The sequence below is a fragment of the Eublepharis macularius genome, chromosome 6 (genome assembly GCF_028583425.1).
Source record: "Eublepharis macularius isolate TG4126 chromosome 6, MPM_Emac_v1.0, whole genome shotgun sequence".
Classification (NCBI taxonomy): domain Eukaryota; kingdom Metazoa; phylum Chordata; class Lepidosauria; order Squamata; family Eublepharidae; genus Eublepharis; species Eublepharis macularius.
The window spans coordinates 23,639,638-23,666,218 of NC_072795.1; the positions used below are offsets into that span (position 1 = coordinate 23,639,638).

At 41.5% G+C, this 26,581-nt stretch overlaps 1 protein-coding gene across 6 annotated transcripts in view; it reads left to right on the plus strand.

Moving 5' to 3' along the window:
* The first annotated feature begins 1,689 nt into the window (after positions 1 to 1,689).
* Positions 1,690 to 26,581, plus strand: part of MECOM (MDS1 and EVI1 complex locus) — a 362,312-nt gene continuing 337,420 nt past the window's right edge. For 4 of the 6 annotated variants that reach the window (XM_054982632.1, XM_054982634.1, XM_054982633.1 and 1 more), the window contains exon 1: positions 1,690 to 1,779. The gene's annotated coding sequence lies outside the window, so the exon portion shown is untranslated. The remainder of the gene's footprint in view (positions 1,780 to 26,581) is intronic. The other 2 variants (XM_054982637.1, XM_054982638.1) reach the window with 2 other exon arrangements.

Consider the following 26,581-nt stretch of genomic DNA (forward strand, 5'->3'; position numbering starts at 1 on the left):
TTCCTGTGGACTAGTCTACCCTTTATGTAGTTCAGTCTTGTAGCCTATATTCAGAAAGAGTTATCAAAGCATTTTGTTTTCAGTTTTTGTAGTTTTGATTGGCTGTGTTTGTATTTTTTTGATGCCTGAGTTCTGATTGTTGTATTTTAGACTGATAGTATTGTGCTGTTTGATTTAAATCTACAATGCTGCAACATCACTTTCATCATGAACCCAGAAGTGATGTCATCATGTCGGTGTGATGCTCTAGAATTCTCTATGGTTTTATCCTGCAGTGATACTGCTTCTAGGTTCCTGCGAGATAGTGTGATGCCAATTTCCCCTCTATTTCACCCTTACCTCTCTACTGAGTGGTGGCAAAGAACTCAGGCTGTTGGGTGGGACATGTTACACTAGAGCTGGAGACCCGGCAGCTCTAGATCCAACCCAGAATTAGCATGGAATTCTGTGCTATAAGATGTGAGGATGGTCTCTAGCTTAGGTGGTTTTAAAAAAGTAATTGGCCTATCAACAACTACCAGCCATGACATCTAAATGGAATCTTCATGTTCAGAGGCAATACACTCCTGATTACCAGATGCTGAGTGAACAATGAAGTTCCTGTTGTTCTCATGCCCGGCTTGTGAATTTCCCAGAGACATCTGTCTAGCTTTTGGAGACAGAATTAAAGATGAGATAGAACTTTGGGCTGACCCTGCAGGGCAATGGATGTTTCATGCGTCAGCTGCTCCACACGAATGCAGATTTTCTGGAAAAATATGATTCTAGATGTGAATCAAGACATTTTCTGAACATTTTTCCAGTGCCCTTAAAAGAGCACGATCTGATTTAGTATATTTAATTTGATTTAAATTTAGTAAAGAAAATTTTAGAAGTACCTCATGTTAATTTTATATCCCAATAGCAGGTGATACGTGAACTGAAATATTTGATTAGGGGGAAAAACAAACAAATCAAGCGCAGTTTAAATGTTATATTCGTACAAATTCAGAGCTTTATGTGGAAATTATTTTTATTCGGATAACACATAAAAATTTAAAGACAACATAACATTTGCCTTTCTTTACATTGCTTACTAGTGCACTGTGGTAACATTTTCTGTGAGTAAACCCTATTGAATAAACTTCAATATATTTCTGTTCTTGCTTAGGATTTCTCTCTAAATGTAAGGGGAAAAAACTTAAAGGGACTGAAAACTATCTAAATACTAATTTAGCACTCCCAAAGAAGTGTGTATGATATGCCATGGGCATGGTTATCCACTTGTCTGTTTCAACATAATTTAACTTTCTTCCATCAAGGTCACAACAGCGACTTTTCCAGGGTATAAAGCTTTTATGAGTCAAAGTTCACTTTGTCTGATTTCTGTGGCAATACTTGGTGCAAATAGTTCTCTAGCACATTCACTCATCCTGCTCTTAATGTTTGGAATCCTTTTCAGACAATGAGTGTGTATATGAAAGCTTCCCTGAAATCCCTTTGGAAGAAACAACCGAAAATGGTGGTGAGCCAAGCGCTCTGTCACTCAGCCTTCATGAACAATCTTCTCCAGCAACATCGAGTGAAGCCTTCACACCAAAGGAAGGGTCTCCTTACAAAGCTCCCATATACATTCCTGACGACATCCCAATTCCTTCAGAGTTTGAGCTTCGAGAATCGAATATTCCTGAAGCCGGATTAGGTATATGGACGAAAAGGAAGATTGAAGTAGGTGAAAGATTTGGGCCATATGTAGGAGAGCATCGGCCAAGCCTTAAAGATCCCAGTCATGGATGGGAGGTAGGACAATTCTATATTTTACGTATGTGTATAATAGACAAATTTGTTTGCTTTTGTTTCATCTCTGATAAATGCAAATATTTTTGAAAATAAAACTTGGAGCATTTAAGCACCGGTAAGAGTGGACCCCATAATATGTTATTGAAAGGAAATATACTTGTACTGAAGAAGTCTCCATGGATTTCTCATTTTTCTTTGGGCCTTTGCAAATTCAGATGTCTTCTTTGAGATAAATGGAGGAGGAGTGGAGGACAGAGAAAGGACACTGTTATCTGAATTTGCCCTTGATTGTTTTGTGGATTTTTGGATTTTGATGATATTTTGAGTGTGTCGTGTAATGGAAAAAATAATGTATCTTTCCATGAAAACAGGTGGCATCCATTTGAAAAGTTTAATCATCAGAGTGAAGGAACTTTCCTTTTTGTATTTTGTGCGCTGTCTTGTAAAGCCATGATATTTTGTGAACAAAACTGACAAATATTGTTCTTTGCAATAATGCAGGCTGCAGGGAAATTACTGTAAATTTCAAAAGAAGTTCGAAGACTTCTTTAGCAATGCACGTGAGCAAATAAGTAGAGTTCCTTATTCTTAGGAGTTCTGAACATTATAATGCTTTATGCAAACTATGAGAACTTCTTAGAATTTTGGTGTAATCATTGCTGGGCATAGCAATGCATTTACAATCTCCCTAGCAACACTGGTCATAATTTATGCCACTGCAGGCCATGCATTAAAATGGCCTGCCTGCGCCCCATCCTGGAACTGTTAACCTTCAATTATCCTTCCTTCCTTGTCCTGTGGCTTGTGGAGGCCTTGTGGAGGCCTTTGATTTCTCCTCATTTTTACTGCTGCATTAGCCCTCTGCCCCGACATATAGTCTTTGACTTGTCTGAATCTTCCATGTCTCTCCTGTGATGCTTGGATGTGGCTGACACACCAAACCTGACCTGCCTGTTTGAGTCTCAGTTCTGTGACCTTCCTCCAAGGAATTGATGGGTCTTCCTCACTCAGGCCCAACTGTTGCTGGGCACTTTTGGTTCTTGTCTGCTCCAGTTCTTCCCTTTCCAACAAGAAAGCTTTGGTGGTGGGGACAATGAGGACTAGCATCTTCTCCTCAAACTCTGGTACTCTAGCTATTGTTGCTTTCCTTTCTCCCTACTAGAAGTTGACAGTTGGAATCAATCTTCTCTGTGTCCTTCTTCCTGTCAGCAACAAGGAAGCTTTGAGAGGCAAGAAAGTATGACTATGATAAAAGTCCCCTCCTGAAGCATCCTGCTGACATAACTGCTGTAACTTTTTTTCCCTCAGCATCGAGACTTCTTTTCTCACATCACACGCTGCTGGGGAGATGTGTGCTTCATAAGCATTTTGCAGAAAGAGAACTCCTCCCACAACTTGCTGTGGTAAAAATGGAGCAGCCAACAAAACGCATAAGCCTTATGGTATTCTAGTCAGAATACGAGGGACATCACCCCTGATTGGATTACTTTTGAGAATAGCTCCGATAATGAGGAACTCTTCCACGGTCTCTTTGCATATGTATAAAAGCCACAAGATGACTGCTGTATTGCTTTACGTCTTGATTCTTCTTATTTTGGCGTAGTAGAAAGGTCAGGCCTTCTCATCACCACACAAGTGCCTAGAGTGCCACCTTTTAAAAACAAATACATGGAATAAATAAATAGATGGAAGTGGTTCAAAAAATTCAAAATTCTACTCATTCATTTTTTAACTGTTTTCTCTCGTTCTCTAGTTTTTCTCTATATTGAACATGTGTGTGGGGGGGGGGGGAGTGTAATCAAAGTCATAGTTTGCCTTGGATAGGCCCTGATCTCAAGAGCATATTCTGGTACAGTTCTTATATGAGAAGCTCTGCAGCTGGTCAAACCTCTTCCCGTTTCCATTCCTGCTCTTTTATTCCTTTCACTAGCCAATGGAAGAAATGTTCATAATCGTATCTCCTTATCACTAATGTGAAGGTCCTTAATTAAGGCTTGACTCTGAACAGTCCTACCCATAAGCTCGATTTAGTCCAATGAACCCCTATTAAACCCCACTGATTTTAAGCACATGCTTATCTCTCCTGCTGAAATCAATGGGACGCAACAGTCCAGTCTGAACTGTTGCTCAGAAGTAAGTTGTGTTAATTTTAGTGAGACACAGTTTGCAGTAAATATGATTAGAGTTGCAATGATAAACATGATAGATATTGGGAAAATTACTGTATTAATATTATAAACAGTTAATGACACAAGTCATATTTGTAGGTGCATATGCCTTATTGAGCCAATAGTTAATACATGTATTTAGTTTGGAGAATGCATAACTTGAAGTGGGTTGTTTAAAATTGTTCTATACAGGAGACTCAGGAGAGTAGATGGAAGGATCTAAAGTGACAGTAACTGAAAGTTTTAAATCTTCATTGTGGAATATCATTGGACCTCACACTTTCCTAGCAAGGTCCATGAAAAGATTTGGCTTGGATGCATTATCCAAGAACATATCAAATGTGCTTGTTCCTCTCCTTCCATCTATGAAACGTTTTGTGGGACAACAAAGAATTTGTCGTGATGTACTGATGTGCCGGGTCATAATTAGAGTGCTGTAGAGCAGCTAAATGAAAAGCTATAAATTTGAATTTTATCTCAGTTTGTGGGTCTGAAGCTGAGCATCGTCTAATCAGGTATTGGTTGGCTAAAGCACCCGATCGAACAAAAGGTCAACATGCAAGGGCAGAAGGGCAAGCTGTTTTGCAGTTTGTCACAGGAGGTTTCAGTATTTGCCAGCAGTCCAATCCCATGTTGGAGGCCAAGTATCTGTAGTTCATTGAGAAAGAGAGCACTTCTGGACCAACAAAGAAAACAGATAAACAACAATTAGTTCAGCAAAAGAATACAGCATTTGTGACTGCACCAATCTTTCCAACCTGGGAAAGATGCACAGAGCCTTAACTTAAAAATGTTCTGAAGGAAGCCGTTACATACCTCTTTTATATATTTTCACAGATGCACACACTGTACTGTAGCTTGTTGAACATGTCAGTTCTTTCTTTGTTTTGTGGTTCTATGGATTTAATTGTTATATACACGGAGATACAGTTTGGAGGTGTATTGTATACTAGTATACTATTGTATACTAGCTCTTGGGTTAAGTATTAGGAACAGGGCATTGGATGTGAAATCTGTATATATAAAGGCAAGTGTCCTAACTGACTCATCAACACCCAGCCCAAACCCCTGGAACTAGAAACATGAAGTCTGGGGAGAAAATTTCTTTCATGATGTAAACACACACTAAGAAGGGCTTTTAAGAAATTCACTCCCTAAGGGGGGAAAAAGGAGTAAAATGTGTCTTCCCAAAGGGATACAGCTTCCTTGTGTGGTTGGCAGGCTGCTGCCCACTTGCGCCCTGGCCCACTGCCAGCTCGGCCACTCTTCCCTGATTGGGCCAGCTTTTCAAGGTCATCTGCATATGCGAGCTGATTGGGGTTCACAACATTCCACACCTCACCCTGCCCCCAGAGACAGTTGGAACACAGAGGTCATTTGCGTATGTGGCCTGATTGGTCCTTACCCCCACATTCTAAACAGTATGCAGTTGCTATTGGGAGTCATTGAATGTGTCCTGAGGTAAAATGCACCTCCCAGTCCTCCCCTAAAAGTTCATTAGGGTTACCAACTCAAAACACACACACACACACACACACAAACCAAAAAATGTTACATATCCCTAAGTATTATAACTGGATTTAAAGTACTTAAATACCATAGCAAAGCACAGGTATCAAGCTAGTATATATATATATAAAAAGAAAATATGACCCAAAGTTGGGGTAAATGGCTTGTACCATAAATTGGAGAGCTGTGGATACTTGTCATGTTTTAATTAATAATTTCCCACCCTGCTACAAGGTCTTTGGCAGTTTTTAAAATGAAAAAAAAAAGTTACATGGCACGGTTTAAAATATAGGAACTGCAAATGCCATCTACCAAAAGCAAGCCCGGACAGAAAGAACTGCTCTGACTTGTTCTTTGGCAGTTCACTAGAACAGGGGTGGCCAACTGGCAGCCCATGAGATGACTTTATCTGTCCTCCAAGACTTTTTGTAAGAGGGCAGCATCACTTCCCTTGGATGCTGTGTCACTGAGAGGAGAAGTCAATGAATTTTGTTCTTCACCCATTATGAACAATAGCTAAGAAGGGGCTGGAAACAGCAGATTGCCCTGTTACCAGATGATGGTTAGGTGAAGCTCCCAATGTCCCCACTCCTGAATGACAGCCAGCATGGTGGAGTGGCAAGAGTGTTGGACAAGGATCTGAGACTGCCGGGTTCAAATCCCCACTCAGATGTGAAGCTTGCTGAGGGACCTTGTTCCAGTTACTCTCTCTCTCTCTCTCTCTCCTTACCCTACCTCACAGGGTTGTTGTGACAGCAAAATGAGGAGAGGAATCACAGACACTGCCCCAAGCTCCTCTGAAGGAAGTTTGGGGTAAAAATCTAATTAATTATTCTGCCTAAAAGAGAATAACACCAGCTATTTTGGAGATGATGACATCACCTTTGGAGGTGCACCAGTGGACCAGCCCTGGGTGTATAGCAATGAGAATAAGAACTGCACCAGTATTCCAGATATATTCCAGAACCCACCCCAAGAGACATCTTTGGTACAAGCATGCCATAAGAGAATCTCAGAGTAAGGTTGCCTTCACAGCACTGGGAAATTCCTGGAGATTTGGAATTGGAACCTGGGGAGGGAAAGCTTAGTAAGGGGAGAGGAAGGGCCTTGGCAGAGTATAATATCATATATGCCAGCGATGGCGAACCTATGGCACGCGTGCCATGGCACGCAGAGCCCTCTCTGTGGGCACGCGAGCCAAGTCTCCAGATTGCTAGTTCCAGGGCTCATTTGGAGGGGGAACACCTGGAACGGCATTTTGAGCAGAGATCACATGGGTTTTGGCCCTGCCCACGTGATTCCTCTTCCTCAAGGCTGCCTCCCTGCTGCCCATCTTTTTAGCAGCAGGAAGCGGCAGCCGAGCAGCAGCCGGGCTGCTCGGGCTGGCTTTCTAAAGAAGAGTAAGCTGCTTTGATTTAACTTGCTTTACTTTCAGTTGTGGCTCTTGAGTGAGGGAGAGAGAGAGGGAGAGAGAGTGCTTGCAAGCTGCTGGTCTAAAGAAGGGTAAACTGCTTTGATTTAACTTGCTTTACTTTCAGTCGTGGCTCTTGAGTGAGAGAGAGAGAGAGAGAGAGAGAGAGAGAGATGTTAATTAGTTGGGACAACTGTATGAGTTGTTTTTTCTTAACTAAAACCTCAGTATTCAGGTTTAATTGCAGTGCTGGCACTTTGAAATAAATAAGTTGATTTTGTGTTGCAGTTTGGGCACTCGAGCTCAAAAAGGTTCGTCATCACTGATATATGCCAACCTCCAAAGCAGCCATTTTCTTCAGGGGAACTGATCTCTGTTTTCTGGAGATCAGTTGTAACTTCAGGATATCTCCAGGTCCCAGCTGAAGGTTGGCAAGTGTAACATGAAGCCAGAGCTGATTGAAATATGCAACTCATTCAGGTTTTTTGTGAATGATTGATGGGGGATACCATTAGCTATCATAAAGTTATAGCCAGATCACAGATTTATGCAGAGGTAAACCAGGTTTGCCACCTACTCCAGTGAGGAGCTACAGCCAATCACATTTCTATGACAAGTGTGCTTGTACAATCATACGTTTGCAAATATATGTCAATTCCTATGGTTTCCCCATAAATGATGTGGCAGCTTCCTTCATAAACACCCCCATCTGACTGTCTGCCAGTCAGCCAGCTGTTGAAGTCAGGAATCCTCAGGCTTCACTCAGTGCTAAATTACAAGAGACAAATTACACGAGGATGCACACGTGAAGGAAGTTGCAATATTAGCCAGGAAGCTGAGTTTTAAAAGACAGATCAGAAAGCTTTGTCAATTTCCCCTCTCTACAGAGCTAGCAAAGATGGCTCCTCAGAGGGTTTGTTAATTTCCTCTCTGCCTCCAGAAGGCCCTGTCAGTGTCACCTCCCCTTCTAGGGGGTGAAGAAGAAATAAACCCTCTGAGGGCTTTGCCCCTGTGTAGAGAGAGGAAATTGACAGAGCCTTCCGATCTAACTTTTAAAACTCAGCTTCCTGGCTAATATTGCGACTCCCTTCATATAAGCGTCCTCTAGTAATTCATCTCTTGTAGTTTAGCTCTCAGATGGGCAGGGAAGGGAATTATATCACCGTTTTCCTTCTCCTGGGAACAACAGTGTACTCGAGCTAACACTTCCCTTGCCTTCCTCCTCAAACCTCACAGGAACCTGCCTTTAAAAAATTGCCCTTTCCCATCTCTCTGGGTTTCTTCCCAATCCCCCCCAGCCCCCCCAGTGGCCCTTTCCCCAGCCTATCCAATGGGAAGGCTGGGAAGACTTTGCATCTCCCTGGCCCCTCCCACAGAATCCCAGCCTAGAGCGGAGCATCTGCTCAGCCCTCTACCTGGCCTACCCCTGCTGCTGCTGCAACTTCTTAGCAGCTCCTTCAGTGGCCTTGGGTCTGTGTTTACCCCAAATGGGCTGCCAAAGCACTCCTGTGGGCCTGGCTGTGATTGGGCAGCCTGTGCTGCTACAGGAGGCAGGTGAATCTACTGCATGGCTGGGAGTTGTTGCCCAGGGTTGGGCATGGGTGTCGGCAGCTGCCACTGTGACAAGGAAAGTGGCCTGGGGCTCTGGGGAGGCACCTGCAGCCGAGAGGCCAACAGAGGAGCTGCTCAGGCTTGGGAAAGGTGCTGCTGCTGCAGTGCTGGTGGGATTGGTGGGAAGGAGAACAGCATTGCCAGGCAGCGACAAATCCAGTTTTGCAGCCAAATGTGCATTTGCCAGGGAGCTGCAGCCATTTCTGGCTTTCAGGGGCTGCACTGAGATGTCAAACCCACACTGAGCCTGAATGTGCATGAGAACAGCCTCTTGCCATGGTTGCACATAACTTCCTTCTTGCAATGAAGGTATCCTGGTTTAAAATTAATTCTGGTTAACTGTGTCATATGAATGCAAGGATGTGGCTTAACTAGAGTTAGTTATGCCTGCCTTTGTATATTGCTAGGATTCTTAAACTGCATTCCTTGTGAACAGGAAAGGTAGGCTTGATGTCTGGATGCCGGCTGAGTGTTTCTGTATGATAATCATTCCCAAAACTGTTTGTCTCATTCACATTTATTTTTAGGGTATGAAACATGTTATGTATACATCTAAAAATGTAATGTGTGAATTTTAAAGTTCTAAAACTGCAAAAGATGGGGCCAGAGAAGATAACTTTTCACTTTCAAGGCTATTCAAGTTTTAATGGAATGGGATGAGACCAAATGAAACTTGTGTAAGCCACACAGGTTCACGTAAGTGAGGGAGAGAGAGTGTGATTAACTACAGTTATTTATAGCAGACACTGACACAAAATAATACATTTAATTTACTAAGGCCCCTTGAGGTTGGCACATTATTATTTTTTTTCAAAATATTCATAAGCATGAATCATCTCCTGAAACAATGCTAGAGCCTGGCTCACATAACTACTGGCATTTATCACGCTACTAATGTCATTTGGTCCAGTCCACCAAAAATTTGCTTGTCCAAGGCCCATTGGAATGAGATGAGATTGTGCAAAAACATACTTCCTGTTCTTGCAAATGCAGTCTATATGTGTGTGTGTGGGTGGGGTGGGGGGAAGCTTTGGAACATTTTTTCAGTGCTAGAAGGTCCTAAAATGGCCCCTGAAAACCAGTGCTGCAGGGGGGGGGGGTGTGGAAAGGCTTGCAAGTTTGGCCTGCAGAGGTGATAAAGAGAGGAAATGAGACCCAAGGGACTGTAATGTGTGTGTTCTTTGGGGGCGCATAACAAGAGGGTGAGGTGAGCATGGGGATGAAAGAACAGGAGGGGAGTTAGTCAAGGGCACAGAAATTAAAAAATCTTGGGAGGTTTGATGGCTGGAAGCAAGGGGAAAAATGAGCTGGGGAATGGACTCCAAACAGAATAAGAGGATATGGTGTGGTGGGTAACAGGATTTTCCCTCCACTATTTGTCCTAGGCTTTACTGCTTATCTTACTCTAAGTCTTAAGCATAGACTGAAAGTAAAGTGAGACACCCTCCACTCCTGCAAATGACTGGTTGTTAAACAGGCCATTGCTCTCCTCCTCACCTAAATGTGGTGGTGTATCTAATCACTTTGGGGGAAACAAAACTAGAGGAAAAGAAGATTGGGGGCTACAAATGCTTATGGGAAACTATGTTATAATGATGTCCTCCCATTGAAACGTTGTGTGTTTTGTTTTGCTTCATACCATGCAGTGGCAGCAGCAGGCAGGCAGGCAGGCACTTAGGCAGAAGGATCTTGCTTTCCTTATCAGCATTGTCTACCAATCGGATCTCAAGGGGAGAGAGCTGTTATGTTATATTATGTGGAGTGTGGAGAGTGCCGTCAAGTCATAGCTGATTTATGGTGATCCCTGGTGGGGATTTTCATGGCAAGAGACTAACAGAGGTGGTTTGCCATTGCCTGCCTCTGCAACCCTAATCTTGACAGTCTCCCATCCAATTACTAACCAATCCTGCTTAGCTTCTGAGATCTGATGAGATCAGATTCACCTGGGCCATCCAAGTCAGGGCATGTTATGTTATACCACTTAATTAACTCTGTTAGTGGGGCGGGGGTATGTGCACAATGCACATGAGAGCCTTCCCCCCCCCTCCAACACACTTGGGCAATGGCATTGACTTGCTGCCACTTGGGTCCTCACAAGTGGAGGAGTACCGACCCCTCTCCACCTATTAGCTTCAGAAACATTCATTTAACTTCATTGGTGGGAAGGGAGAATGTGCACTGCTTGGGCAATGGCATTGTTTTCCTGCCAATCAGGTCCTCACAAGCACTTCCAAGGGGAAGGGTCTTACAGCAGCTTCAGCCTCAGACCCTTGGTCAGCCCCTGCTGCTCCTTCTCTAGCTGCAGAGTCTGCCACCCACACCCACCCCTCTCTCCAGTTGGCCATGTTTTTCCCTCCCTAGCAAACTGGCCCAAGCCTGACTCAACAGGATGCACACGTCGTTGTGCCGATGTGCATGTCTGTTGGTTGCTCCTCTTCTTCAATATTGCCAACAGTGAAAGATAGGAAAGCACCTTTTTATTTTGAATGTTTCCCCCCAAAATACAATGACATTTATGTACATTGACGGGGAGGTGCTCAACCTTATAGGGAGGTGTTTTCCACTCTATGTTGAGGGTTCCTTTCTGCTATGATCTAAGACTGTATGCTCTTTTGTGGGAACAAAACTACAAAGCACAAGGCACCATGGCAGCAACAGGCTACAGCAGGGCACAAAGGTAATAATGACACTATCATCACTTAGAACAAGAAAAAAGTGAAAAAACAGGATTTTTAAAAAATGTTACTGCGCCGTTTGGCATACTCTCCTGATTGATTGCTGCCCTGGTCCTCACAAGCCCCACTACTGCTTTGCCAGTTTCCTGCCAGAATGTGTACCTGCCAATACTTGCCTTCTTCATGGTCTGTCGCTCTGTGTGTGTGTAGCGTACTTGAGGAAAAACTCAGTGGATCGATGGTTTAGAGGAAGGGGGCTAATGGTCAATGAGTTTTTGATTAAGTGAAAAAACAGCTTCCTCAGAGCCTCATTTCCCCAACACCCCGCAAAAGAACAGTGTGTGCATGCACGGCCAACACTTGCCTTGATGCCTTCACCAAAGATTCTTCACAGTTTGTAAAACCAAACCCTGTTGTTGTGTGTGCTCAAACTCGGAGGGCCGATGGAAGGAGGACTGTGCTCGGTGTGATTTTGGTGCTGTTAACTGCCAAAACAACTGCCTCCAAAGCCTCGAAGGTCTCATTGCAAAGGATGGGCCAAAACTCATGATAATGGAAAAAGCCAAATGGATTTGAGCCAAACCAGCAACACCCCTCCCACAAAACACTAACAATGGTAAATAGTTCGTTTGGAAACCCCGGATTCAAAACTGAAACAAAAATTTTCTCAGTGCGCACCTCTAGTAGAAATACAATAGCTGCAGTCTAAGAGCCTAATGAGACGTTACAAACTGTACGAGTTCACCATGGGAACTTGCTGCTATATGGTAGCTGCTAGTTTCTGGTGCAAGTTGTGAGTAAACATACAACAGGGTCCAATTCAGATGGGGGCAGTTGCACAGGACAAAAAAAAATTCCTGTCCCTTCCTGTCCTATGCTGTCCTGTGCTGCTTTTGGTGGCTGAAACAGCTTGTGGGGGGGGGGGCACTGATCAGGGGAAGCGCATTATTTGCTCCATGGGGATCCAGCATGTGCACTGAATGCTTGCATGTGTTGACTCCCCCAGGGAAAATAACACTCCCCACCCCGTGGCCCCTGGGCTGTTTCATCCATCAAAACTGCACAGGGAAGAAGGCAAAAATTCCTCTTTCTCCTGTGTAGCATTTATTCACAAGTTGCTGCTGGGAAGTAGCAGCTACAGTAAGCTGCAAATTCCCTTGTTAAACTCGTGCTCTTTGTTACATCTAGTTAGGCTGCGAGACTGCTTCTACGCAGAAGTTTTGCTCCAGTCTCTTGTCTGAACTGAAGTGGGGTCTTTTTGGAATACCTACTCAACATTGTTCACTTTCTGAGTTTCTCCTCACTCTGCTGAAATCTTTCCCAAATCTCATTTGGTATGATCATTTGGGAAAGATTGCATCCAAAGTTCCCTTTGCACACTGCATGGAACATTTTGGCAGATTCTCTCCACATCAGTGTCAGATTCCTGATGAAAGGAGCTTTGACTCTTGCAGAGCTTATACCCTGGAAATCTTGTTGGTCTTTAAGGTGCTACTGGACTCGAGTCTTGCTTTCCCTGTAACTGAAGCCCCATTAGCTCTAGCCTTTTCCCCTGGAGCAGCAGAGAATAAGTTTTCTTTCGAGTGAACTGTGCTACAGTTGATTGCAAAACAGCTGCAGAATTTCAACCAGAATGAAATATAAAACATTTTATAGGTGTCAGATTTTTCTAGCCAAAGGGCAAATCTTAGTAAGGAAATGTCTAGCAAACCAATTATAACCCATTGTTTAAGCCACACTGATGAAAGGAGCTTTGATTCTCGAAAGCTGATACCCAGGATATCTAGTTGGTCTTTAAGGTGCTACTGGGCCTGAATCTTGCTCTGCTACAGCAATCGATTCCATTGGCATTTTGCTGAAGAAGGGACAAGGGAAGAGCGTGAAACAGCCTGGCGGAAGGATGGGAATATTCTAACACTAGATAAAAAATTGGCTAAAGACCAGAGCCTCACAATTTTTTGTTAACAGAAAAATGTAAATATTCTTCAGCTTCTTAGGAAGATAATATACAAAAGCTTAAGCGGGGATGGGGGGCAGAATGATCATAAAACCAAATTAAAGAAATCTGACAAACAATCATAATTCTTCCCATTAAATAAAAGCATGATAAAAAAATTTATTATGAAACGACACATTATGCAAGCCAGGATTGGAAGATGAGTTCCTTGCGTTAAGTACAGTAGATGCTATTAAGGAAAACAGTCAATATGTCACTAAGGCACAGCCTGTAAAATTAAATTGATTTGGTAAATGTAAGTAAGATAGATCTGTTTGCTTTCATCATCAATTTTGAGGGGGTGAACAGGTGATGTCACCAACCTGGGAGCGATAAAGATGCAGGACCATCTGGAAAGCTTGGTGATGGATGGGCAACTGCTTTTGGATAGTGACAGTGCTGTGGCACTTTGTCACTTGGGATGCAGTACTTAATAACTTTTCAATACCATCATAATAAATTTCACTGCCTTATTAATATAGAAATGGTGAGTTATTACTGTGATGGCCATTGTAAATAATAAAGAGATGCCGCTGTCAAAAGCTGATTGTTCAGGCATGTTTCCTTAAGCAGTGCACTTGACTCAGGATATTCAGCGCATGGCTGTAGTAAGCAGAGTTTATTGTTCTTGTCAAATAAGAGGGAAAGGGTTCAAAACTTGCCCCAAAATTATATCAAGTCCCTCCTAATAAAATCATATTTAAGACATTCTCTGACTTTTTCTCCAAAGGGACATAAAAAAGGATGCTAAATCATCTTTAATAACTTCATTTAATGTAAAATAATATCCACAGACGATAGCATGTCTTTTTCTAACTGAAACAAAACATGTCTTTTGGAGGGTTTAGGGCATTTGTTCACTCATCACAACACTAAGAAAAGGAATGAAATATCCGCTTTTCATTAACTGGTTACCTTTGATAAAAACCTGCCGTTTTCTCAAATTGAGCAGGAGGGGAAAAAATAATTGAACAGATGTAGCTAATAGCACCCAACGACAAAGAAATATGGGTGAAATTATAACCATGTGTAACAAAATAGTGGGCAGGAAAGATCATCTGGGTGTGTTTGATGAAAGCTGAGGACTGCTTCATGACATGGACATCAGCCCGATGCCTTGAAAGAAACAAAATGTGTAGATAGATGGAAGGGGAAGATGAATGACCCAGATCCATCATTTAGCACTATTCAGCTTGTTATGCCATTGTTCCCTAGGAAGATAATTAAATCAGTGATGTCTTTCTTATTTGTTGAAAGGGTGGCCCAAACTTGTAAAGAATATCAAAAGCACCTCAAACATATTATTCTTTTTTGTGTGTGTGTGAAAAAAAATAGTATACTGACTTCGCTTTTCAGGCTTGGGCATTGTGAGCCTTTAATTAAATGTCTTTTCTTAGCATTTCTGTAACTGCTGAAAAGAGAGCCAGCAGTCTATTAACAGGCAATAAAGTTCAGGAAGCCGACAACTAGTTTCTTGGGTCAGAGGTGAAAACTGCATGCAAAATGAAACAAAGGTGTGTTTTGATGGCTCAACAAGCAGTGAAGAGACAGAGCGCAAGTACGCACTGTGAGAGTGTGACATTCTTAAAGAGAAGCCCAGGGAAGAACCCGCCTTGCTCAGTCAATTTCCAGTGAAATCTAACCAACAATGGCATTCGCTGTTCTTTCCAGCCAGAGGGTTGGCCTTTGGATGCATTGACAAAATATCAAGTAGTCCTTCTCCCCTCCACATCACATCCCCCTCCTCCATTTATGTACCAGGACTAGGGACTCATGGCCCCTGTTCCGCCATCCAGACTATCCCTGGGGTTTGTCAAGCCCCAACAGGGCCTCTGCCATGCCTCCCCCTCTTCTGTTCCCACAGCTGCACGAGTCAGCTCCTCCCAGACACTCAGCTAGTTTCTCGTCTTAACGTCCTTTCCCATCACACGTTGGAATGAATGAGGATAAGCATCTGTCTTTATGAGACTGACTACTGCAGGATCTCATTTTGAAAATTCACTGTGTGATAATTGGGGAGGGGGGTACAGAATCATAAAAGATGACAACCTCCTCTCAGAAATGTAATATTATATCCCATAGAGCTATAAGGTAGCAGAGGGTCTGGTGCTTGATGGTTCTGCTAATGTTTTGTTATTTGTCTTATATCCCAGTCCTATGAAGTGTGGTGCTGACTGGGCACAAGGAGTCTTGTATCAGAAAAACGCCCACAGCCTGTAGCAGTGAACTAGTTTTTGTGAGCCAGCCCAGTGGCTCCCAGGCAGCATTGCTCACTGAGGCAGATCGCAAAGTAGTTTTGGAATGTCTGAAGTGGATATGATGGGAGAGAGACTGCAGATTATGGACCCTTTCACATTTCCATTGAACTTTGTTGTTATCCATTGCTGCTCCAATTCATGTAAAGTGATGTGGGGGAGGCAATTTCCAACAATGTTTATAGTCATTTATGAACTGAATGTGAATTGCTGTGGTCATTTCAAACAGCTCCACTTTTTCTAGCACTAGAAGTGGCTACTCTCCGTCCCTGGGCCATCAGGACATTCACATTTTTTAAAAAAAAATCAGCACAAAAATATTGCTTTAGTGCTATAACATTGCAATGAGAGATGTTGTCTGAATTCCAACTTTCATTTTTTTAAAAAAGTAATTCTCTAGCCCCTTCCTTTGCAGAGGTATAATGAAAAAGGCATATTTTCACAATGGAAAGGGCTAGAAACTTGCTTTTTAAAAAGATGAAAGCTGGGAATTCAGAGAACCTCCTACACTTATCATTACAATACTGTAGAGCTATAGCACTAATTTATATGCATTCAAAAATAATGCAGGGGAATTGGGTGGGGAAATGCTGTTAGAAGCACTATGGACGTTTCAAATAGTGCTCCACTGTGAGTATTACATTTGTAAAAAAATATATGTTAGCAACCAGCAGCAAACCAGTTGTGTCTGGCACAAAAAATCCACCAGCAACCAGTATTCAAAATGGTTTATAAAGGCTGTGAGAAAAGGGCCTATATGATCACCCTAAAGATCTCTCTTTTTCAAAAAAGCTTTTTTTTTTACTTAACTGTTCTCTTTTTTTTTTTTTTTTTTTTTTGAAAAATTTTTTATTGGGTTAGAACATTTTTATTTTTACATTACAATCAATTTTCCCCTAATTTTTCGTTTCTAACCCCCTCCCTTTCCCCCCCTTTTGTTGACTTCCAACAGCTTTCCCACCCTCTGTCCCTTTTCCCTTACTTCTATTAAATTCCTCTGTCTAAAACAGATATACATTCTCCATTATATTAAGCAGTGCATCATTAACTCCTTTAATTATTATACACCCAAACTATACGTCTTTAGATAAACAATTTATCCCATTTTCCAGTTTTGAATAATTCTATATAAACCTATATATCATAAACCATAAAAATTTCCCACATTTAAATCAAACAATTTGATTTGTTCTCTATATATTACTCATTTCAACTTTTTATGGTAATTCTATATAACTCCTCAGATACTCAATCAATTTAACTCTTCTATACATTCAGTTTGGTGCATATAAATCTTGTCAAAGAAAGAAAATGTTGTTAGTTAGTCAATCCTCATGTTTAAACCTTATCATTAATTATTCTCTATCAGTTGACCTATACATATCTATATATATCTCAATCAATTAATCTAACTGCTTATAAATTCACATTTCTCTTCCTCCCCCGGTAAAGTCACCCCTCTCTTTTATACTTTTATTATATTTCAGTAGTTCTCAAACTGCCACAGTTTTCCTCCCACCTCCCATTTCTTCTCCAGGTATTGTTTCAGCTTCTCCCAGTCTGTGTTGAACTGCCCTGAGTCCAGATCTCTCAGTTTTCTTGTCATCTTGTCCATTTCAGCCATATACAGCAATTTGTAGATCCAATCTTCAATAGTTGGTACTTCTTGTACTTTCCATTTCTGCGCATACAAAAGTCTAGCTGCTGCAGTCATATAAAAAATCAACGTCCTATGATGGGCTGGAATTCCCTCCATTCCCAAGTTTAGCAGCAGGAGTTCTGGGTTCTTATTTATTTGAAACTGTAAAATTTCACTCATTTCTCTTATTATTTCCCCCCAGAACTGCCTAGCTACCTCACACGACCACCACATATGATAGAGGGAGCCCTCATGTTTCTTACATTTCCAGCATTTATTAGAAGTATTCAAATTCCCTAGCGCAATCTTCTTTGGTGTCATGTACCAACGATAGATCATTTTGAAAATGTTCTCTTTAATATTAATACATGTCGTTGTCTTCATTGTAGTTTTCCACAAGTATTCCCATGCCTCCATTGTTATTTCTTTATTGAAATTTATAGCCCATTTCACCATCTGTGTTTTAACTATCTCATCCTCAGTATACCATTTCAGCAATACTTGGTATACCTTGGATATTCTTTTCTTGTCTTCTTTAAGAAGGGTCTGCTCTAGTTCCGAGTTCTCTGTTCGTATGCCCCCTTTTGCAAAGTCTGAGTTATATAAGTCTCTGATCTGTCTATACTGAAACCAATCATAGTTAGGTGATAGTTCCTCTTGCGTCTTTATTCTAAGTTTAGATACTTCAATCTTAGTTATTTCTTTATACGTTAAACATTGTTGTTCATTATCCACAGCTCTCGGATCTATCACCTCATATGGAACCACCCACAAGGGGGTTCCTTCTTGTAAGTAAGTTCTATACTTCTTCCAGATTGTAAATAGACTTCTCCTTACAAAATGATGCAGGAACATCGAGTTGACCTTTACTTTGTCATGCCATAGGTATGCGTGCCATCCAAAAATTTTTTTATATCCCTCTAGGGCTAATAGTTTCTTATTCTTTAATGTCATCCACTCTTTTAGCCAAACTAGGCAGATTGCATCATGGTAAAGTCTCAGATTGGGCAGTTGCATTCCGCCTCTCTCCCTTGCATCTTGTAAAACTTTTACTTTCACTCGAGGCTTCTTGCCTGCCCAAACAAAATCTGATATTTTCCTCTGCCATTTTTCAAATTGTTTAGAGTCTCTGATGATTGGTATTGTCTGTAACAAAAACATTACTCTTGGTAACACATTCATCTTAACTGCTGCAATCCTGCCCAACCATGACAGGTTCAATCTATTCCATTTGATCAAGTCTCTCTCTATCTGAGTCCATAATTTTTCATAATTATTCTTGAACAAATCTATATTTTTTGCAGTCAGCTCAACTCCCAAGTATTTCACCTTACTAGTTACTTCACAATCCGTTGTTTCCATTAACAATTGTTGTTTCTGCTTAGTCATGTTTTTGCATAATATCTTTGACTTCTTTTTGTTAATGAAGAAACCTGCCAAATCTCCAAACTCCTTGATCTTGCCTATCACTTTTGGCATGTTCTCCAGTGGGTCTTCTACAATTAACATTATGTCGTCTGCAAATGCTCTGACCTTATATGAGTAGTCCTTTATTTTTATTCCTCGTATTTCCTCATCTTGTCGAATTTGTATCATCAGAATCTCCAATACTAAAATGAACAACAATGGAGATAACGGGCAACCTTGTCTTGTTCCTTTACTAATCGTCAATTTTTTGGTCAATTCATCATTCACTACAATTGCTGCAGTCTGGTCTCTATAGATTTCCTTGATTGCTCTGACGAATCTTTCTCCCAGTTGTAGCTTTTCCATAGTGGCAAACATAAAATCCCAGTTTAAATTGTCAAACGCTTTTTCAGCGTCTACAAAGAAGAAACCAACCTCTTTGTCACAACGCTTGTCGTAGTATTCAATAGCATTGATCACTGTCCTTAAGTTGTCTCTTATTTGTCTGTCTGGCAAAAAGCCTGCTTGTTCCTCCTCTATGACTTCCGAGAGCCACCCCTTCAATCTCTCCGCCAATATCTTCGCAAAAATTTTATAGTCATTATTGAGTAGTGATATAGGCCTATAATTTTTCACGCTAGTCAGATCTTGGCCCTCTTTTGGGATCAATGATATATTCGCTTCGCTCCAAGTGTCTGGAATTCTTTGATCCCTAAAAACTCCGTTCATCACCTCTTTTAGGAATGGTGCCAGTTCATTGGCCATTGTCTTATAAAATTTAGCCGTAAGTCCATCTGGCCCTGGCGCCTTTCCTAGATTTGCGGATTGTATTGCCATATTTATTTCCTCATCAGTTACTTCACTGTTCAACTTATTTCTCCAAGCTTCCGAGATCTCTGGAAGTTTGGTTTTCTCCAAATATGATGCTATTGATTCTTTGTTTACTTCTTTTTTATTATACAGCTTAGCGTAAAATTTATAAAAGGCTCTGCTAATGGTAGTCTGCTCCAAATACGTTTTGTTTTCTTCACAAATTTTATTTATTATTTTCTTTTCCCTTTTCTTCTTTAATTGCCATGCCAAATATTTCCCAGGTTTATTAGCACCCTCAAAAGCTTTTTGATTCAGTCTTTTAAGGTTCCACTCCAATTCTTTGTTACTCATTGCTGTTAACTGTTCTTGAAGAATTTTGATTTCCTGATGTATTTTCTTTTTCCCTGGTCTCTTTTTTAACTGTACTTCTTTGGCCTTTATTTTCTCCTCAATCTCTAGTCTTTTCTCCTCTTTCTTTTTCCTTGCTCTACCATTTAAGTCCATTAGTATGCCCCTTACAACCGCCTTGTACGCGTCCCAAACTTTACTGGTTGGTACTTCTTTATTCACGTTGTATTGTATAAAAAACTTAGTCTCTCTTCTCAGTGTTTCCATATTCTCACTTTCCTGTAACAGGTCCTCATTTATTCTCCAGGCTTTCCTTTTTCTCCTTTTTCCAAATTTCCACATAATTGGGTTGTGATCTGAGCCTACCATCGGCATTATTTCTACCTCCTTAGTCCATAGCGCTAAGTCCTTTGAGGCCCAGATCATATCAATTCTTGATAATGTAAGATGCCTTGCAGAATAAAAAGTAAACTGTTTGGTTTTAGGATATTCTCTCCTCCATACGTCTTCGAGAGTCTCTTGTTGAATCAACTCAAAAAAAAGCTTTGGCAATAGTCCTCTTTTCTTTTGTGCTTTTGTAGTCTTTTTGTCTAATTCCAAATCTGTCACTCCATTGAAATCTCCAGCAAGAATTATCTGGTCATATACAAGATCGTCTAGGTGCTTCCTTAAGTCCTCAAAGAAGCTTTCCTTTGCACCGTTAGGTGCATAAAGTCCGACTACCAACACTCTCTTTAAGTTCCAATTACATTCCACTGCTACAAATCTAGCTTCCACATCTCTCATAACAAATTTTGGCTGCAGCTCCTCTTTTATATACAACACCACTCCTCTTTTTTTCTTGTTGGAAGCCGCTACAAATTCTTTGCCCAATTTTCCAGATTTTAAATATTTTACATCCTGTTTTCTAATGTGGGTCTCCTGCAAACAAACAATATCACATTTTTGTTTTAGTAGCCAATGAAAAATATTTTTTCTCTTATTCGGTGAGTTTAGTCCATTTATATTCCAAGATAATACTTTACACTCCATATTCATGGTTTTGTTGGTAAGTCTTTTTCATTGTCCTTGATAAATCTCTCCATCTCCCGCTCAGATCTGATACGTTTTTTTGCCCCTCCAAACTCAAAGGACACTCCTTCCGGTAACTCCCATCTGTATCTGATATTCATGTCCTTCAAAGTCTGAATTAGCACTCTATATTTTTTCCTGTCCAATAACACTGATCTGGGCAGTTCCTTCATTATAATAATCGTCTTGCCATCAATCTCCAATGGATCTTGAAATTGTTTGGTCACAATCCTCTCTTTCATATTTCTAGTTGTAAACTGCACAATCACATCCCTTGGTAGTTTCCTCTGGGTTGCAATTCTCGAGTTCACACGATACGCCACATCTAGGATAGCCACAATTTCCTCCTCCTCCTTCCCCAGGTAATCAGCCAACACCTCAGTCATCTGTTCTTGCGCTGACTTCCCTTCCACTTCTGGCAGACCACGAAAACGAAGCTGCTTCTCCATGTGTTTAGTTTCTGCAACTGACATCCTCCCCTTCACCAGCCTCATCTCTGTTTGTTGCGTGTCTATTAAATTCTCCATCGCGTCTTCTACTGTTTTAACTCTCTGCTGCGTTCCTTGTAATTCACTGCTAATCGTTTCCACACCTTTTTTCACTTCTGACAGCTCCGACTTTACTGTCTGTGTAACTTCCTTGACCTCTTTAATAAGCTCCAATTTCGTGTCCTTAAGTTCTTTCATCATGTCTATAAGTTTTTTGTCCAAGTTTTCTATTGCCGATTGCCACTCTTTTTTCGACATCGTGGGGCTTGCTTTAGCTCGCTCCCACGAATCTGCTCTCTTCCTCAGCTCCGTGGCGTATAATTAAACGTTTTCCTTTTTTTTTTTTTTTTTTTAAATGTCCCAATCTGTGCCAAAATTAATTTTTTATATCCAAAATGTCGGGCGTCTTTTCTCTATGGTTTCTCTATGTTATTATAATCCAAGATGGCCTACTTCCTCTTCCGCTGAAGCCACGACCCTTCCACTTTCAAAGATGGCGATTCCCCACTTCCTGTCCTTTGGCAAGGGCCGCTTCCCTCCAGCCACTCTATTGTTGTTACGCACTTCCTGTCTCCCGTCTTCCCACAGCAGGTCTCGCGATGGTGTCTTTTTCCCACAGCTCCAAAACCACAGGTATTCAAAACAATAGTCCGATTTTTGTAATAACTTCTTTAAACTTAGTCTCTTTTAAAATACAACTCCTGCCGAGTCTTCACCTCCTTTTCGCTAGTCTGTTGCAGTTTAAAAGTCTACTTTCTTTCCTCTCTGTTTTTGTCAATCTGTCCCGTTTCAAGAGATAGCGATCTTTACCTTCTCTCCAGCTTTCTCGGGTTGTAATCGCTGTTTCGATCTTAAATTCTCCTCTCGACTTCCCTCCCCGATCGAAGCTTGGGTATGTAGGTCTTATGCCAGCCGAATTGGCCCCAAAATTGCCGCAGAGATTATAGCCGACCCGTCGCAAGGTGGGACCTCAAGGATCGGGGGGGAGACTCCTTGTGTAGAGCCCCCCCTCGTCCGAGATCTAACTCACCCTAGGGTCTTGAGCGTTCTTTGCCTGCTCCCCGCCTGAGAGCAGTCGGCCGCGGGTTATTTTCACCCCTCCGGCCGGTTAAAACGGCAATCCGGTCAGCTCCACAAATGGAGCTGCGTTAGACCTCCATGAATCCCAAACCGGAAGTCCCTTAACTGTTCTCTTTGATTGCATGGCAGCAGAAAAACACCTCCCACATTTATTTTATTAAGTGAATTTTTACTTCTTGCTTCCCCATAAAGGCCCTTGAGATAACTTATATAAATTACAATTTTAAAAAACTTTCTTTGAAAAAAACAACCATTAAAACTATTTAGTCAGCAATGATAAAGATCAAGAGAAACAATGAAGAAAACAGAGAACAGCAACAGAAGCAGCAAAAAACTACGAAAGCCCACAGAAACAAAATTATTGTAATCTTCAAAAGGGCAAGAAGAACTTAGGTGTAAGGAAGATGCTCTGACCAGAAAAGCCCTGTTCTTTGAGACCCTTAACCTCTAACTTCAGAAGTCTGAAGTATTTGAAGCAGGGAGTCATGTAAAGATTTCAGCACGAAGGAAAGTTCATTTACAGACAGGTGTTCTCTTATCTCTGATATTCCCAGGCTAGAGATCTGCAACCTATGGCTCTAGAGTCAAATATGGCACAGTACAGAACCTAATATAGCTCTTTCTAAAAGACTATCAAAGCTTTACAGTGTACTGGAGGGCTAGGTGGGATGTTCAAATAACCACTATGTGAAGGGAATGACAGGCAAAGGCCACTTAGAGATGCTTCATAAAAAAAAAAAAGGGAAGTGATAGAGGTGAACAATCACCAAATATAGATACTGTGCAGATTTCTGCCAGTGCACTAAAAGAGTTGCACAGAGTGTTTCTGGGTATATTTATTATTTATCGTGATCCCTTGTATAATAATAATATAATAACAACAACATACAATTTATATACTGTCCTTCAGGACAATTTAAAACCCACTCAGAGTGGTTTACAAAGTTTGTCATTATTATCCCACAACAACAATCACCCTGTGAGGTGGGTGGGGCTGAGAGAGCTCTGAAGGAGCTGTGACTGACCCAAGGTCACCCAGCTGACTTCAAGTGGAGGAGCAGAGAATCAAACCCAGTTCTCCAGATTAGAGTCCCATCGCTCTTAACCACTACACCAAACTGGGTCTCCAAATAAAGGCCACTTCCTAATAAAGGATTTGCAAATAGAGATGGGCACGAACCGAAATACAAACCAAAATTAAGCACGAACCAGGCTGGTTTGTGGTTCGTGAACCGCAGTTCATCAGATCCCATTTCTGATGAACGGCCATGAACTTTAGGCTGGTTCGTTTGGTTCGTTTTTTGGTTTGTGACTGCAGACAGCCTGGTGCCAATCAATCAGTTTCCTAGGCAACAGGAGACGGACTTCCTGCAGACCTTCTGCTGACCCGGAAGTGGACTGCTGCTGACCCGGAAGTGATGGTTTTCTGACCCGGATGTGCCGTTTTCACAAACCAAATGAATCAGTTCATGAACCAGTTCGTGAAAGTTCGTGGTTCGTGAAATTTGACGAACCACGAACTGCATGGTTCGGTTTTTTCTGGTTCATACTCATCTCTATTCGCAATCAGTATCTGGGCTGCAGAAACTGGATTATCAATCAAGATGTCAATTATCAGTAATATTATATTGTATATTTTCAAGTATGGAAAAATACTGGCCCTTTTGCATTTCTTGATCTGAATTTTGATGTTGGGTGATTGTTAATTATAAAAGGTTACTGACCCCAGCCCTAGACAGTAGTTCTTCTTTTGATAGTAAGGTAATGTTGATGATCCTGCTATTATGATGGACTGTTTTAACTTTCCATATAAATATTATTAACTCCCCTCCCATATCTGTAGGCTAAAATAAATGTCCTCCCTTTGACAAGAGAGGCAACACCCAATACTTAGTGAGCAATTACTAGTTAATGTGGTGGGACCATCATTCCTCATTCATCTCTGACTTGAGTTGCAATTGTGAACAGAGTTGAGGTGCAGGGAAAACTGTATCCCCTACCTAAGATCATGCAGAATCAAGTGACACCCCCTTTATAGCATTCCAGTTGCAGCACTACAGAAACCTCTTCAACATAAGTCACGGGGAACCAAGAGAGTGAATGAAAACTCTGAGGCAGATAGAGAATGTAACAGGTCTGGAAGTATTTTTCTCAAAAAACTACAATTTCTCATCTTCCTGTCATGATTCATATGGAGACACGAGAGTTTAGTAACTTTTTCAGTGCGTACTAGCCTTTATTTTTGGTTGAAATATAGGCACTTTCTTCTCACAGCACTGGGTTCAATTATATGACTTTCAAAATATGTCACCCCCCATACTTACTGAAAGTATACTGTGAAACTTTTCCTAACCATCTCTGCGTACTGTGCTCCCCCCCCCCCATCATATGGCATCACTGCCAGTTTGTACAGTTCTGGAATGATACGCTGCGGTTAGGAAGTTTAGGATTGACAGGTTCCCCATAATCTTCTTTGGATCGCTTTCTGTGGGAGAAATCAGTGAACCCATTTGTGTTCCATAGAAGAATTTTACGGAGATCAAATAAGATACTCTGTTGAGGCAGGAATTAAGCTTGATCTCTGATAGTTAACTGTGTTAGATTCTGAGGAAAGTTGTGATTCCCCTCTCAACAGTGTTTATAGATTCTAGCCTGCATTTTCTTCTATAGGTTTTAGTCAGATCCTTTCATTTCTATGGGTGATGGAGAGCCAGCAGCACTAGCAGAAATTTAAAGAGCCACAACCAGAGAATATCATTAAGGGGGCGGGAAATGCCATCCTAAGCAGAGTTACATCCTTCTAACTCCCTTGAAGCCAGTGGGCTTAGAAGGGTGCAACTGTGCTGAGAACGGCACTTTAAGTTTGCTTGACTCTTAGATCAATTCACATACACACACACTCAAACTTTTGGAAGAGGATGAAGTACTAGGTTGAATTTTATACTGAACACTAGCTTTTTTTTTTTTTAAACACCATTTACATATTTACACTTCTCTGAAAGATTGATTTAGGCTCCATCTCTGCTTATGTCCAAATCAATGAAGTCAAGTTTGAACCCTTAAAACAAGGGGATGATGGTAGTCCAAGCCAAGACAGTAACTCCAGGGAGCATGCATAAGGCAATTTAAACTGATTGAAATCAGGTTGCTCATTTATGTACTTGGGGTAAAATGAGTTGGAAATCTCATTGAAATAAATGGCATCACTCAAAGGCATGGCAGCTCTGTATATCCGTGCCTCCACATTCCAAGCTGCTGACCCTAATTGTGTTACTTCATAGTGAGGATCCACTGCCTCCTATAAGTCCAGCTATTGTCTGGGCATTCCCCCAGCCAACCCAGTTTCCAGCTGAAATAGCCACAGATGTTCACATTAGGTTGGACTTGGGGCCAAGCTACAATTGACGAATGACACTTGAACGGCAAGTGAACAGACTCGCGTGCATTCCTCCCTGTTCACTTGCGCAAGTGGAGTGCAAGTGAACAGGGAGGAATACGCGTGAGTCTGTTCACTTGCCGTTCAAGTGTCATTCATCACTTGTAGCTTGGCTCTGAGAGCCAAGCTACAAGTGACGCCTGACACAGGTTGGACACTTGTCTGCTTCCCTCAAGTTTTGATGGGAAATGTAGGCGTCCTGGTTTTACAGCTTGGCTTTCCATTACAACTGCAAGACCAGGATGCCTACAATTCCCATCAAAACTTGAGGGAAGCTGACAAGTGTCCAACCTGTGTCAGGCGTCACTTGTAGCTTAGCACTCAGTGATCAATAAGTGCAAGGACTGTGAATCTGACCCCCTCCTACACTCACACAGTGGTCTTTTCTAACTGCACTGACAGAAGAAGCAATAAGTTTTTTTTTTTATCTCCTTCCCCCTCCACTTTGGAGCCCTCCCCATGTCATGTAGTTATTAGTCCATGTAGGTTCCATAACCCTATCAACGTTCCCAAGGTCAGAAAGAACAGTCAGGTAGAGGGGCGCATGGGAAAGTTGGACTTTTGATCCTTACATAACAAGGGAACTCTTCTAATGTATGTCTCAAAGAGTTAATGAAAAGAACATTAACAATATGCTGTACTATCAAACATTTTAAAAGGGGGGCATTAAAAACCAATTTGCCTGTATTTGAACGGGCCCCCCATTTGTTTTTCTTTGAACCTTGGAAAGGATGTGCCTGATGTCCCTTAAAAATTCTCTCGCTGCCTTTCTCTCCCTGGCAGTGTTGCGAATGCTGATACTCCACCAATAGGGGGAAAAATGAGAGGGAAAGACGCCTTCGCTTTAGTGTCGGGAATTATAAATAATTTGATGCAACAGGTTTAAGTTACCCTT